This window comes from Lontra canadensis, unplaced genomic scaffold (assembly GCF_010015895.1).
Source record: "Lontra canadensis isolate GAN:19392208 unplaced genomic scaffold, GSC_riverotter_1.0 scaffold5, whole genome shotgun sequence".
NCBI lineage: Eukaryota > Metazoa > Chordata > Mammalia > Carnivora > Mustelidae > Lontra > Lontra canadensis.
In genome coordinates, this window is record NW_022630999.1 from 2,629,470 (window position 1) to 2,644,024 (window position 14,555).

The following is a 14,555-nucleotide window of genomic DNA, read 5'->3' on the forward strand; positions in this document are numbered from 1 at the left end:
ATCCAGCATGGGGAAAGCCATGAGCGCAAGTTAAAGTCATATAACCACTGGATCCCATTAGGAGACATTCCTCCAATTTTGGGTTTCTGTAACTGCATCAAGATATCAAGGGCTATTCAGTTTTGGAGGGCCATTTTTTTAATGTGTAATAAAAGGCAATCCATTATTACTTTATAGGGACCAAAGGAGTCCAAACCTAGGGGCAATTTTCTTTCACGAAGTTTTGTCACCTCCATGGCCTTTTTGTCCAAATCAGTGGCCTGGTGTAATCCTATATTCCTTTCATTGGTTCCTAAGGTCATATCCTTTGATATCCTTTGAAGTAAATTACAGCTATCTCCTTAGGTAGGTGTACAGCCTTAAGAGTAATAATTTTAGGTCTGTATTTAATTGTGGAGTTATGGCTTGATAATAAACCCCTTCTCTTTCAAATTGCTCCATGGACATGTAGGACTAGGAAAGCATATTTGGAGTCAGTATTAAGATTTATTTTTAAGGCTTTGGCAATTGCAAAGTGCTAGTGAGCACTATGGCATACCCAGCTTTTCTTATTCTTTTTATGAAAACTATCATCATCAGTAAACCAACTGTCATTTGCATTTTTAATAAGGGCATCTTAAATCTGGCCAACTAGAGTAAACAAGATCAATAACCTCTGAACAGTTTTTGCTCTATAGAGAAAGTACGATGGTCAGGTTCAGGCATATGGGTAACTATGTTTAAAGTTTGACAAGTTTTAAGTATTATTTCTGGCATATCTACACGTGTAGCCCAGTATTTAGTAAGTCAGCCTCCATCATCCATTGGTTTCTAAGACAAATCTGGATCTGATGTGAAGTCATGATAGTCAGGGATTGTCCCATTGTCTCTCCCCTCAGGAGCTCTGAGGCTCCTTTTATGGGGAGGGCTGTTCTATGCTTAGCTAAAGCCTTTGTTTGCAATTATATCTCAATAGTGGTGGCTTCTAGGATAAATATGACTAAGGGATGAAACCGTTAAGAAGCCCTTTCAGTGGTCCAGCCTTAACAATATCCTAATTACAGAGGATCACTGGCAAGTGGGAGAAAACTTGTCAAGAGATAAGGGGAGTCCCACATGCATCATCCAATCCAATCATAAAGAAAGTGGGGTCATCTATAATCTCAAGTCCATAGTTAATCCTATGGAGTGGGGTATGCTGGCTTTTAGGCAATTTCATTATCTTAGCCCCACAGAATTAGTCAAGGTGATAGTTAAGTTATACAATTATTGGAGATTCAATCCCATTTTCCAGTTGTTTAAATAATTATATGCCATGAGGTCCTGTTATCCCTACAGAATGCAAATTAAGATCATCTAAATGAGCTATTGTGCAACTCCTCTGAAGTTTACCTCAAGTTGTCTAGCTTAGGCAAACAACAGACATTTAAATACAATCAAATCTAGAACTTAACATCCACAAAAGTGTGTTATTGAAACATAATTTTTCTCTAAAGTAACCCTCATTTCCAGAAATGGCCAAATCAGAATTAATTTATTTGAAAAACAAGTCCAGTTTTAACAAACTTGGCCTAATTATTTACATAAGCTCAGCAAGAACAGTGAGTGATCATATAGATCTTTTAGAATCTGCTTTGCTGGAGCTTCTTACATGGAATCTTTAGGTTGAACTTTTACTAGCCTCTCCAGGCCAGAAGCTAAGCCATGTACTTGCCATCAGACATGCCTGTAGTACCTGTAGATTGGGGCAGATTCCTCTTCATGAGGTCCCCAAAGTATCCTGAGGTTCCTGCACCTGTCAGGATGTGACATTCTCTACTCACCTGGTGAGGCTTCTGGGAACTCTGTAAGCAAGGTATCAGGCCAACAGTTCCAAGGAGCTTTATGGCTCCAGGTTTCATAAAGTCAACCTTAGCTCCTTTAAGCTGTCTGGTCATATCTGAGTCTATGCATTTCCATCTCAAATATGACATTCCAGTCCCAAAGCCTTGGTAAAATAACCAATGTTTCCAATAAAGAACAGATTCTTATTGAAGTTATGCAAATGACTGATTGCCATGGGGAAAAAAAATACTGAGACCTTGAGTTTCAGAGGGTTCAGATAGAGAGAAAAGTTGAACGCTTTGATTTGTTTACAAATGAATATTTTTATATTTCTGTAAATCACAGATATCTTAAGAAAGAAGTTTCCTTAGTCTGAAAGAGCAAACATTAGAGAACCAGCAATGTTTAAAATGAGACACAACACTAAGAGACACAACACTATAATCTTTTATTCATTTAGTCCCATGTTACTAATTTTGGTTTAGTTTGAATGCAGCTTTAGTTAGTTCTGGAAATTCTTACTCATTTCAGTTCTGATCTTAAAGATATTGAATACCTGTGTTGTCCTGAAAGTCCTTTATATGAATCTCCATTATGGTGAAACTCATTTTGCAAGAGAATTAAAACAATTATAAATCACAAAAGCTCAGAATAGATATGGTTAAAGAGTTGATGAGATGAGAGTTTACAATATAGCTGGCAAGTAAATCAGGTTATTTCTGTAGCACATAACGCTTCAATAATTAAAATAGCAAGTGATGACCTTATCAAAACATTAAAACTTTAGGAAATGTATAGAACCTGTAGAACAGTTATAGCATTTACCCAAATGTAACCCAAGGCTTATCATTTGTTTAGCAGTACTTCTGAGTAACTTAGCATACCAAAGAAAAGCCTAATGAGTTAAAGAGATTTCATTTACAATTTAAGTCTTGTCAACATTTGCTAAAATCTTATAAAGTTTTAAAGCACATACCTAAAAATAATTAATGATGTTAAAGACCTGATGTAGGCAAAATGTGAAAAATGGTTTTTCTGGTCAGGCAAAAAGGAAACTGTTTACATTTTCTTCTTAACAGCTGGTCAATTAATCTAAGAAAACTTCATCTTTTTGAACAGAGAGAAAGCAGGCTTTCTATACCAGTGTCTATTTAAAATTCATTTCAATCTTAGTCCATCCTGACCATACCCAGAATTTTATTGTAAAATTTTCCCTTTGGAAACCTTCTACAACTTTCCTTTGCATTCAGATTGTGTCCCACACCATTTCTTTCCAAATAACCGTCTCCTCAAAAAAATGCATTTCCATTCCTTATCTTTCTTACGTATCTCCTACTTTTCCACATACAGAGTTGTTTCCTTTATTTCCATCAGTCTTAGTTACAGTTAGCAGAATTTCACATTCTTAGAAACACCTTAGTCTCTAGACAGTTAAGTATTAGCCAATTGTGAACTGTTACAACAGAATTCTTTAGACAGCAAATTTATGAATCAGTTAAGCACAAAACATGTTTACCATATTTAATTTAAATATTTACATATTTAAATATTCTTAGTTTCTTTGCAGTAAGTCAAAATTACAAACCTATGTCCAGTAATCAATGCTTTAGCACTTTATCCTATTTGGAAAAGACCTAGATGGCCAACAAATTTAATTCCATTTGTCATCCAAGCAAAACGCGAAGAACTTTCAGGTTACCAAAGAGATTGAAAGCTATCTCAACAATTACCCATGAAAACTTTGAGACAGACAATGAACCATCAGTTTAGTCATCTTTTCGCTAACAACCCAACAGAGGTAACATAAGGTTATTTGACATTCAGTAAACCTTGATAGAACAAAAGTTTCACATTTACTGCTGTAACTTCAAAGACATGTCTAACTTAATTAAACCAACAAACTTAACTTAGTTTAAATACTGATTTATGTTCCACCTGGGCCCACCCCATTTTCAGTGTGTACCTGAGACACAGGTGGGGAAATCTGGAGTAGGGGGTGTTAGATCCAGGGGGTGCTCTTCTTGCTCCTTGACAGTGAAGAGAGAAGGAGCCTTGGTGCATGGTCTAGAGGCCAGTCATGCAGGCCGCACCCACGTTGGTGCCAAAACAGGAGAAGGGGGAGACAGAAGAAATAAAGTGTTGCCAGAATGTAAAGAAAGGATTCCTTGTTTTAGAGCTCATCGGCCCCAAAAGAGGAGCAGACTCCATGCTTTCCCACCAACAAGGGGGAAGGGGTTAGGCAGTCCACATCGGGTCAGAGAAGAATTTCTCCAAAACAAAGGGAGTTTTGGCAGCTGCTTGGGAATATTCCTTAAAGTCTCCATCTCGAATTAGACTAACCCCAGTTGCCTCCAGTTATAGTCATTAACATGGGAAATGAGTGAGGGAGAAACCCCCACATCTCTTAGGAGGAACATAGAGAGATAAAGTCAGAGTCCCCTTTGCTAGGGATGGTCTGTGTGTCGTCCAGCAAACTGGGTTTACTAGAAGGCTTATTTACATAATTATCATCCAATATGTCAAGAGGGAGTTTACTAGCTGACTCATTTAGGCAAACACATTCTGCAAAAGGCCCTTAGGTCGGGGTCCTGGTGTAGAGCAATGAAAGCCTAGGTATGAGCAATGAGGGTATCCTAGGTTCCTGTGCCCTGTTTACTGCAGAGGAGATCTAACTGACAGATCTCACTAAAGCCATGCAGTGTTACAGGGGCCCAGTACCTTCCTAAGTTTTGCAATCCAAATTATTTACAGTGGGTTAAAAGGCACCCCAAGGTAGAGTCCTTGGGAACTGAAGAAGCCTACTGACGCTATGCTCCCAGAAAAGTAAAGAAAGTCCAGTACCAAATCCTCCCTGGCTCCTGGGTGGTGTCCCATGCAGGATATGTCAGAGGTTCCTGTGTGTCAAAAGCAACTGGAGGCGTCCCTCATCAAGACATCGCTATTGATCACAATCCTGCCTTCCCCGGGAAGGCATCCCTGCCATAAAAGGCTCTGAAAGGCTGGCACCCCTACCTTTACCCATCGCATCCTAGGCTGCTGATGGGTGCCTGGTGAATGCACCAAAATACTGTACTGTGTCATGCCATTGTCTGTCCTAAAGCTTGCATACTGTTTTCCACTTTATTTTTTTAAATTTTTTACATTTCTTTTCAGTGTACCAGAATTCATTGTTTATGTACCACACTCAGTGTTCCATGCAACACGTGCCCTCCACAATACCCACCACCAGGCTCACCCAACCTCCCACCCCCCTCCAACCCCTTCAAAACCCTCAAATTGTTTTTCAGAGTCTGTAGTCTCTCATGGTTCATCTCCCCCTCCAATTTAGCCCAACTCCCTTCTCCTCTCCATCTCCCCATGTCCTCCATGTTATTTCTTATGCTCCACAAATAAGTGAAACCATATGATAATTGACTCTCTCTGCTTGACTTATTTCACTCAGCATAATCTCTTCCAGTCCCTTCCATGTTGATACAAAAGTTGGGTATTCATCCTTTCTGATAGAGGCATAATACTACATAGTGTATATGGACCACATCTTCCTTATCCACTCATACATTGAAGGGCATCTTGGATCTTTCCACAGTTTGGCGACTATGACCATTGCTGCTATGAACATTGGGGTACAGATGGCCCTTCTTTTCACTATATCTGTATCTTTGGGGTAAATACCCAGTAATGCAATTGCAGGGTCATAGGTTAACTCTATTTTTAATTTCTTGAGAAATCTCTACCTTGTTTTCCAAAGTGGCTGCACCAACTTGCATTCCCACCAACAGTGTAAGAGGGTTCCCCTTTCCCCCCTCTCCAACACATGTTGTTTACTGTCTTGTTGATCTTGGCCATTCTAAGTGGTGTAAGGTGGTATCTCAATGTGGTTTTGATTTGAATCTCTCTGATGGCTAGTGATGATGAACATTTTTTCATGTGTCTGTTAGTCATTTGTATGTCTTCATTAGAGAAATGTCTGTTCATATCGTCTGCCCATTTTTTGGACATGATTATCTGTTTTGTGTATGTTGAGTTTGAGGAGTTCTTTATAGATCTTGGATATCAGCCCTTTGTCTGTACTGTCATTTGCAAATATCTTCTCCCCTTCTGTGGGTTGTCTGTTTTGTTGACCGTTTCCTTTGCTGTGCAGAAGCTTTTGATCTTGATGAAGCCCCCAAAATTCATTTTCACTTTTGTTTCCTTTGCCTTTGGAGACGAAGCTTGAAAGAAGTTGCTATGGCTGATATCGAAGAGGTTACTGCCTATGTTCTCCTCTATGATTCTGATGGATTCCTGCCTCACGTTGAGGTCTTTGATCCATTTTGAGTTTATCTTTGTATATGGTGTAAGAGAATGGTAGAGTTTCACTCTTCTACACATAGCTGTCCAATTTTCCCAACACCATTTATCGAACACTTTTTTCCACTGTATATTTTTTCCTGCTTTATCAAAGATTATTTGACCATAGAGTTAAGGGTCCATATCTGGGCTTTCTACTCTGTTCCACTGGTCTATGTGTCTATTTTTACACCAGTACCATGCTGTCTTGGTGATCACAGCTTTGTAGTAAAGCTTGAAATCAGGCAATGTGATGCCCCCAGTTTTACTTTTCTTTTTCAACATTTTCTTAGTAATTCGGGGTCTCTTCTGATTCCATACAGATATTAGGATTGTTTGCTCCAGCTCTTTGAAAAATGCCAGTGGAATTTTGATTGGAGTGGCATTAAAAGTATAGATTGCTCTAGGCAGTTTAGACATTTTAACAATGTTTATTTTTCCGATCTATGAACATGGAATGGTCTTCCATCTTTTTGTGTCTTCTTCAATTTCTTTCATGAGTGTTCTGTAGTTCCTTGAGTACAGATCCTTTACCTCTTTGGTTAGGTTTATTCCCAGGTATCTTATGGTTCTTGGTGCTATAGTAAATGGCATTCTTTCTCTAATTTCCCTTTCTGTATTTTCATTGTTAGTGTATAAGAAAGCAACTGACTTCTGTACATTGACTTTGTATCCTGCCACATTACTGTATTGTTGTGTGAGTTCTATTAGTTTGGGAGTGGAGTCTAGTAGTTTGGGAGTGGAGTCTTTTGGGAGTGGAGATATAAAGTGTCATGTCATCTGTGAAGAGAGAGAGTTAGACTTCTTCATTGTCAATTCGAGTAGCTTTTATTTCTCTTTGTTGTCTGATTGCTGTTGCTAGGACTTCTAATACTATGTTGAACAAGAGTGGTGAGAGTGGGCATCCTTTTTGTGTTCCTGATCTCAATGGGAAGGCTGTCAGCTCTTTCCCATTGAGGATATTTGGGTGGGATTTTCATAGATAGATTTGATGAAGTTGAGGAATGTTCCCTCTATCCCTATACTTTGAAGTGTTTTAATCAAGAACGGATGCTGTATCTTGTCAAATGCATTTTCTGCTCAATTGAGAGGACCATGTGGTTCTTCTCTCTTCTCTTATTGATTTGTTCTATCACATTGATTGATTTGTGAATGTTGAACCATCCTTGCAACCCAGGGATGAATCCCACCTTGTTATGGTGGATAATCTTTTTAATGTGCTGTTGGATCCTATTAGCTAGGATCTTCTTGAGAATCTAGCATCCATATTCATCAGGGATATTGGTCTGGAATTCTCCTTTTTGGTGGAGTTTTTGCCCAGTTTGAGGATCAGGGTAATGCTGGCTTCATAAAAAGAGTCTGGAAGTTTTCCTTCTGCTACAATTTTTTGAAACAGTTTCAGAAGAATAGGTGTTATTTCTTCTTTGCAAATTTGGTAGAGTTCCCCAGGGAATCCATTAGGTCCTGGGCTCTTGTTTTTTGGGAGGTTTTTGATCACTGCTTCAATCTTGTTACTAGATATCAGTCTATTCAGGTTGTCAATTTCTTCCTGGTTCAATTTTGGGAGTTTATACTTTTCCAGAAATGCATCCATTTCATCTAGGTTGCTTAACTTATTGGCATATAACTGTTGATAATAATTTCTGATGATTATTTCTATTTCCTTGGTGTTAGTTGTGATCTCTCCCTTTTCATTCATAATTTTATTAATTTGGACCTTCTCCCTTTTCTTTTGGATTAGTTTGGGTAATGGTTTATCAATCTTATTGATTCTTTCAAAAAACCAGCTTCTAGTTTCATTGATGCATTCTACTGTATCTCTAGTTTCTATCTCATTGATCTCTGCTCTAATCTTGATTATTTCCCTTCTTGTGTGCGGAGTTGGCTTAATTTGTTGTTGATTGTCCAGTTCTTTAAGGTGTAAAGACAGCTGATGTATTCTGGATTTTTCAATTTTTTTGAGAGAGGCTTGGATGGCTATGTATCTCCCCCTTAGGACCGCCTTTGTTGTATCCCATAGGTTTTGGACTGAAGTATCTTCCTTCTCATTAGTTTCCATGAATTGTTTAAGTACTTTTTTGATTTCCTGGTTGATCCAAGCATTCTTAAGCAAGGTGGTGTTTAGCTTCCAGTATTTGAATGCCTTCTAAATTTTTCCTTGTGGCTGAGCTCCAGTTTCAATGCATTGTGATCTGAGAATATGCAGGGAATAATCTGTCTTTTGGTATCAGTTTAGTCCTGATTTGTGACGTGGTATGTGGTCCATTATGGAGAAGGTTCCATGTGCACTCAAGAAGAATGAGTATTCTGTTGTTTTAGGGTGGAATGTTCTGTATATATCCATGAGGTCCACCTGGTCCAATGTATCATTCAATGTTCTTTTTTCTTTATTGATTTTCGGCTTGGATGATCTGTCTATTACTGAGAGTGATGTGTTAAGATCTTCTACTATTAATCTATTCATATCAATATGACTCTTTATCTTGATTAACAGTTTTCTCATGTAATTGGCTGCTCCCATGGTGGGGGCATAGATATTTACAATTGTTAGATCTTCTTGGTGGATAGTCCCTTTAAAAATTATGTAGTGTCCTTCTGTATCTCTGGCCACAGTCTTTGGTTTAAAACCTAGTTTATAGGGGGGCCTGGGTGGCTCAGAGGGTTAAAGCCTCTGCCTTTGGCTTAGGTCGTGATCCCAAGGTCCTAGGGTTGAGCCCCACATTGGGCTCTCTGCTCTGTGGGGAGTCTGCTTCCCCTGTCTCTCTGCCCACCTCTCTCCCTACTTGTGATCTCTCTTTCTGTCAAATAAATAAATAAAAATCTTTTTAAAAATTAATAAAATAAAAAATAAAAAAATAAAATCTGATTTATCTGATATGAGAATCACTACCCCAGCCTTTTTTTGAGGCCCATTGGCATGAAAGATGCTTCTCCATCCCTTCACTTTCAGTCTGATTTATCCTTAGATTCAAAATGGGTCTCTTGTAGACAACATATGGTTACGTCCTGTCATTTTATCCAATCTGCAACCCTGTGCCGTTTTATGGGCACATTTGGGCCATTCACGTTGAGAGTGATTATTGAGAGATACGTTTTTATTTGATACCATGTTACCTGTGAAGTCTTGTTTCCATAGATTGTCTCCATATATTTCTGTTCAATGATATTCTTGGGTTTTTTCCTCATTTATAGAATCCTCCTTAATATTTCTTGCAGTGCCAGCTTGTTGGTCACATACTCTTTTAAACCTTGCCAGTCTTGGAAGTTCTTTACCCCTCCATCCATTTTGAATGTCAGTCTTGCTGGATAAAGTATTCTTGGCTGCATGTTCTTCTCATTTAGTGCCCTGAATACATCTTGCAAGCCCTTTCTGGCTTGCCAGATTTCTGTGGAGAGGCCTGACGTTATTCTGATGGGCTTTCTTCTCTACGTAAGGAATCTCTTCACCCTAGCTGTTTTCAAGAGCTCCTGTCTAAAATTATGATTCATCATTTTCACAATTAGGTGTCTCTCATTCTTTCTAGATTCTCTGATCTTTGGGAGAGACCTTTCTGCCTCTAGTACATAAACGCTGGTTCCATTTACCAGATTGGGAAAATCTTCATGGAGAATTTGTTCAACTATATCTTCTAGTCTTTTTTCTTTCTCCTTCCCCTCAGGGATTCCAATAATCTGATGTTGGAATGTTTCATGGCGTCATTTATTTCCCTAATTCTGTTTTCATGGCTTCTAAGCTATTTGTTCCAGGCTTCCTCCTGATCCTTTTTCTCTATCAGTTTGTCCTCAAGATCACTAATTCTATCTTCTGCCTCAGTTACCCTAGCTTTTAAAGAAGTTAGATTAGATTGGAACTCATTGAGAGCATTGTTAACATCATGCCTAGTGGCTTTCAGTTCTGGCCTAATCAAATCCATTTTGTCATCCATGGCTTTCTTCAACCTAGCTATTGCCTGGATAATTATTAGCCTGAATTCCCTTTCTGACATACTGTTTATGTCCATATCCAAAAGCTCTGATGGAGAGGGCCCAGTCTCTGAATTTTTCTTATGTTGGACATTCCTCTTAGTCATTTTAGTGAGAGGTGGCTGAACGGATATGTAGCTGAATATATCAACCATGGTGCAGGCAAGGTGCACTCTGGAATGCTTCTGAGCAATCAGGAGTCCCCACCATAAAGAAAAAAGAAAAAAACAGAGAGAGAGAGAAAGAAATAAAAAGAAAGATAAAATAAAAGAGAAGGCCCAACCCAAATAGGACCCAAAGGTAAGACTTATAAAGTATACAAACAAAATCAGACAAACAAAAAGACCGACAAAAGTAGATGACAAGAGAAAAATAAATAAATAAATAAATAAAAGAACCCCGTCAAAATGAACCCCAAGTATAAGAACAAAAACAAATACACAGAAACACTGACAGAAGAAAAAAACAGGAGGGTGGTTATAGATTCTCAGTGTGGGCGAAAAAGGTTATTTTGATTCTTCCTGGATGTATCTTGATATCTTTGCTAAAGCACTCAACTTTCCTGAGATAAAGGGGTATTAAAACTCGTTTGCATATAGGGGTAGCATTGATTGGGGAAAGGGGATTACCTTGAAGATTATCTCTCTATGAATATTTAAAAAATAAAATAAAATAAAATAAAATGAAAAATAGAAAAGCAAAAGAAAAACACAGGTATATGTATCAAAAAAGTTCAGATTAAAAGGTTATTATGGAATTTGATGTACTGAATATCTCATTGTGATGGTAAATAGGTTAAAAAGTTATAGTAAAAAAAGAAAGAAAGAAAGAAAGAAAGAACCAGAATAGTGGGAATGAATTAAAAATAAAAGTTGTATCTATGAAGTAGTGGCGGTTGTCCTCTTGGGTTTTTTTGTTTGTTTGTTTGGTTGGTTGGTTTTTGTTTTTTTTGTTTTTGTTTGTTTGTTTGTTTGTTTGGCTGGCTTTCTGGGGGGGGCGGGCTGCCACATGGTTTTTCAGGGAGTCTTGCTAGAGTTGAGTCCTCCTACCCCCATCAAGGGGCTGGGCTCTGAGGAAACCGGTTTTTCAGGTTTTTGTTCTCTGGAGGTTTGTTTGTTTGTTTGTTTGTTTGTTTTTTCTCCCCTTGGTGACTTTTGGCAGTTCTTTGGAGGTTTAGAGGAAAGCAAACTGCACCCAGACCTCCATCTCAGTGAGAAGCCTCAGTCTGTTCCCCTGTGGGTGCTCCAGAGCACCTAAATTCCCCCTCTGCCACTGGCAGAGCACATCCCCAGTCATGGTCTCTGAGGTCACAGGAACTCCCACCTGTACCCAAAACCACAAGAAATACTGTCTGGGCAGGTCCAGACCACCAGAGAGGTCCCAACCAGAGAGAACACACTGAGATTTTCATGCTGGCCCAGGCTGGGAGTGTTCACAATCTCCTGGTCCCAGATAGTGCCAGCTAGCACCTGCATAGAACTCTCTCAGACCAGGGTCTGAGTCATGCAGTGTGCATCCAGAGCACAAAAGGCTGTGGTTCAAGAGAGCACAGGCTGGCATCCAGACCAGACTCCCTCATAGGCACCACCATCCAGCCACTCTCAGGCACACCAGTGGCTCAGGGACCAAGACCTGATTTCTTTGCTAGCTCTCTGGTTCCTGGCCAGCAGTGGCTATCCTGGGTCCTTGGGCTTAAGTCCCTGTCCCTAACTGCCCAATTCCATCAATTTCCCCTTAAGATCTTTTGCTCCTTTTGAGTGCTTTCAACAAGACTCCAAGTTAATGCTGGTCCCCAATCACAGGGCACTCTTGTATTGGGATATTACTTTCCAATGTGTTGCTTCTGGTGGCTCCCTCCCCCTTTTGTTTATCTTCTGATATCAGTCTGATGTTCCCACTCCACTTTACCTGTCCACTGGTGTCTTCTGCCCCCATAGAGATTCAGAAGTGTATAATTCTAATCTCAGACTGATTTCATGGGTGATCAGAGTTCTTTGGTGGGTAATCAGCTCACTTTAGGGGACAGGTTGAAACAGTGCCTCCTACTTCTCCACCATTTTGTCTCCTTCTGTTTTGCCATTTTAACCCATGGAATACTAGAAAAGTTTGGCAAGGGGAAATTACACAATTTTGTGGCTCTAAGTAGTTAGTAGAGGACACTGAGAACAGTAAAGACTGAAATCCATCATGGTCTAAGTGACATTCCAACACATGTGGTCCTTACCCAGGAAACGGTCCCTGGTTGTATTTTAATTCAATCGCGTACTAGTTTCAGCTGTCTCCCAGTGGAGTTCCCACAGCCAGAAGCGGCTCGACCAGGGATGTGGAGGGATCACATTAGATCAATCAAGAGGAAACCTCACACAGAAGTCTTAAGATTGGCAGCCATCCTGAGGACGTAGGTGGCTATCTTGTGCCCAAGACAGATAAGTTTATATAAGAACAGGAATAAAGAGAGGGCATCAAGTTTCTGGGTCTTATTACCATTCCAGCCACGGTACTAACTTCCAGCCAAAAGGCAGACATTCTCCTCCCCACAAAGTAGCCATGGGCTAGAAGATTGCAGCCTGAGCAATTGACATGAAGTGTTAATAAGACCATACTCCTTGAAAAACCCCTGAAATGAGACTAAAGGAAGAGGAGAGATAGTTCTCACAAATTTGGAATGAAGCTCAGAGTCCAAATGTAAAGATTCACAGCCCCACATTGGACGCCAAATGATGAAGTTTTAGAACATAAGTAAGGTTTGGTGGGATGAGTTCTGGAGCCGATGACCAAGAAAGAATCCTTGAGACATCTTTGGTACAAAATGGTGGTTTATTAAAGCATGGGGACAGGACCCGTGGGCAGAAAGAGCTGCTGCCCCAGAGTTGTGAGGGGTGGCAGGTTATGTACTATGGGGGTGGGGGAAGGAAAAGGGAGGTTTCAATAGAACTTTCATGTGCTAAAAAGGACTTATAAGATACCAGAGGCCTTGGGGCCTTGCCATTGTCAAGGTCATTTTTCCCTCTAGCAAGGTATTAAGATAATTGGGAGATTCCTAAAGAATGTCATAATATGTCCCACCCAGGGATGGGGATGGGGGAAGGTTGGAGGGTGTCAGCTTTTGCTTTGTCCTCAACCAGCCTTCTGCTCCCTCATCAATGTAATCAGTATTTTTAATGTAGCCATTCTAGTAGATATGCATTAATACTGAGGTTTTATTTTACATTTCTCTAGTGATTAATGTGTCAAGTAATTTTTCATGTGATTATTGGCCCTTTGCATACCTTCTTTTGAGAAGTGTCTGCTCAAAACTTTTTGTCCATTTTTGTACTGGTTGTAAGATTTGTTTAAATACTCTAAATATAAGTTCTTTGTCTGAGAAATGTGCTGTAATATTTTTGCCCAGTTGATGGCTTATATTTCTGTCTGAAGAGTAATTTTTTCATTTTGATAAAATCCAATTTATCAAATATCTTTCTTTTTGATTTGAGCTTGTGTGATCCAAATAATAAATCTGTGCAACCATAAGACTAGGATGACTTTCCTTTAAGATATTCATAGCTTCAGTGTTCACATTTAGGTCCATGATACACTATGAGTTAATTCTTGTGCATGGTAGCAGTGACAGTCAATGTCCTTTTGTGTATGTCATCAAGTAAAAATCAAAGGCCACTCAGATATCAATTGTTCCAGTATAATTTGCTGAAGGGATTTTTCTTTTCCCATTGACTGGTCTTTACACCTTCATCATGAATCAACTAAATGAATGAATCAACATGTCTGTGTGGATCTGCTTCAAAGTTTTCAAAATACATTTGGAGAGGTAGCCAGAAATAAATCACAGAGGGCATATATTCCACGCAAGGAGAGCCAACAAAAGATCTGAACCAGGGAAGGACGAGATCAGATGTCATACCATCAAGGCCATGCTGACAGTCTGCCCCATGGAGAAGATTTCAATGAAAGGAGACTGGAGGCATCAGCCTGGCTCACTGGCTGCCTTTGATCAGATTCCCTGAATGGAAGTGGAACTTAGGGAGGAGTAGGCACAGAGCTGTCTTCCCTGAGTTATATAAGTGTTCAGGCAGGATGACATGGTGAGAGTGGGAACAAGACTCATCAGCTGGAAGCCTCATTCCTTCATTGGTTATGAGGGGGAAAAGTCTTGGCTATTTATTCTAATGACAACACAGAAAAAGCTTCAGGTCTGCCTTTCAGGAACTATTACCAAAGACCAATTTTAGAGATTTCATAAGAATTACAGAAATAAGACCTTGAATTACACACACACATACACACATGTGTCCTCACAGGACATGTTTTTGGCTGTAGGTAACATTGTACAGCAAGAGAACTCACAGAACCCAGTAGACACCTGGCACCAGCTCTGCATTCTACCCAGAAAATCCTTTCTTGACATGAGCAAGAGTGGGCCTCTTCCCACTTCTGCATGGAATATTTTGTAGTAGTTGCTT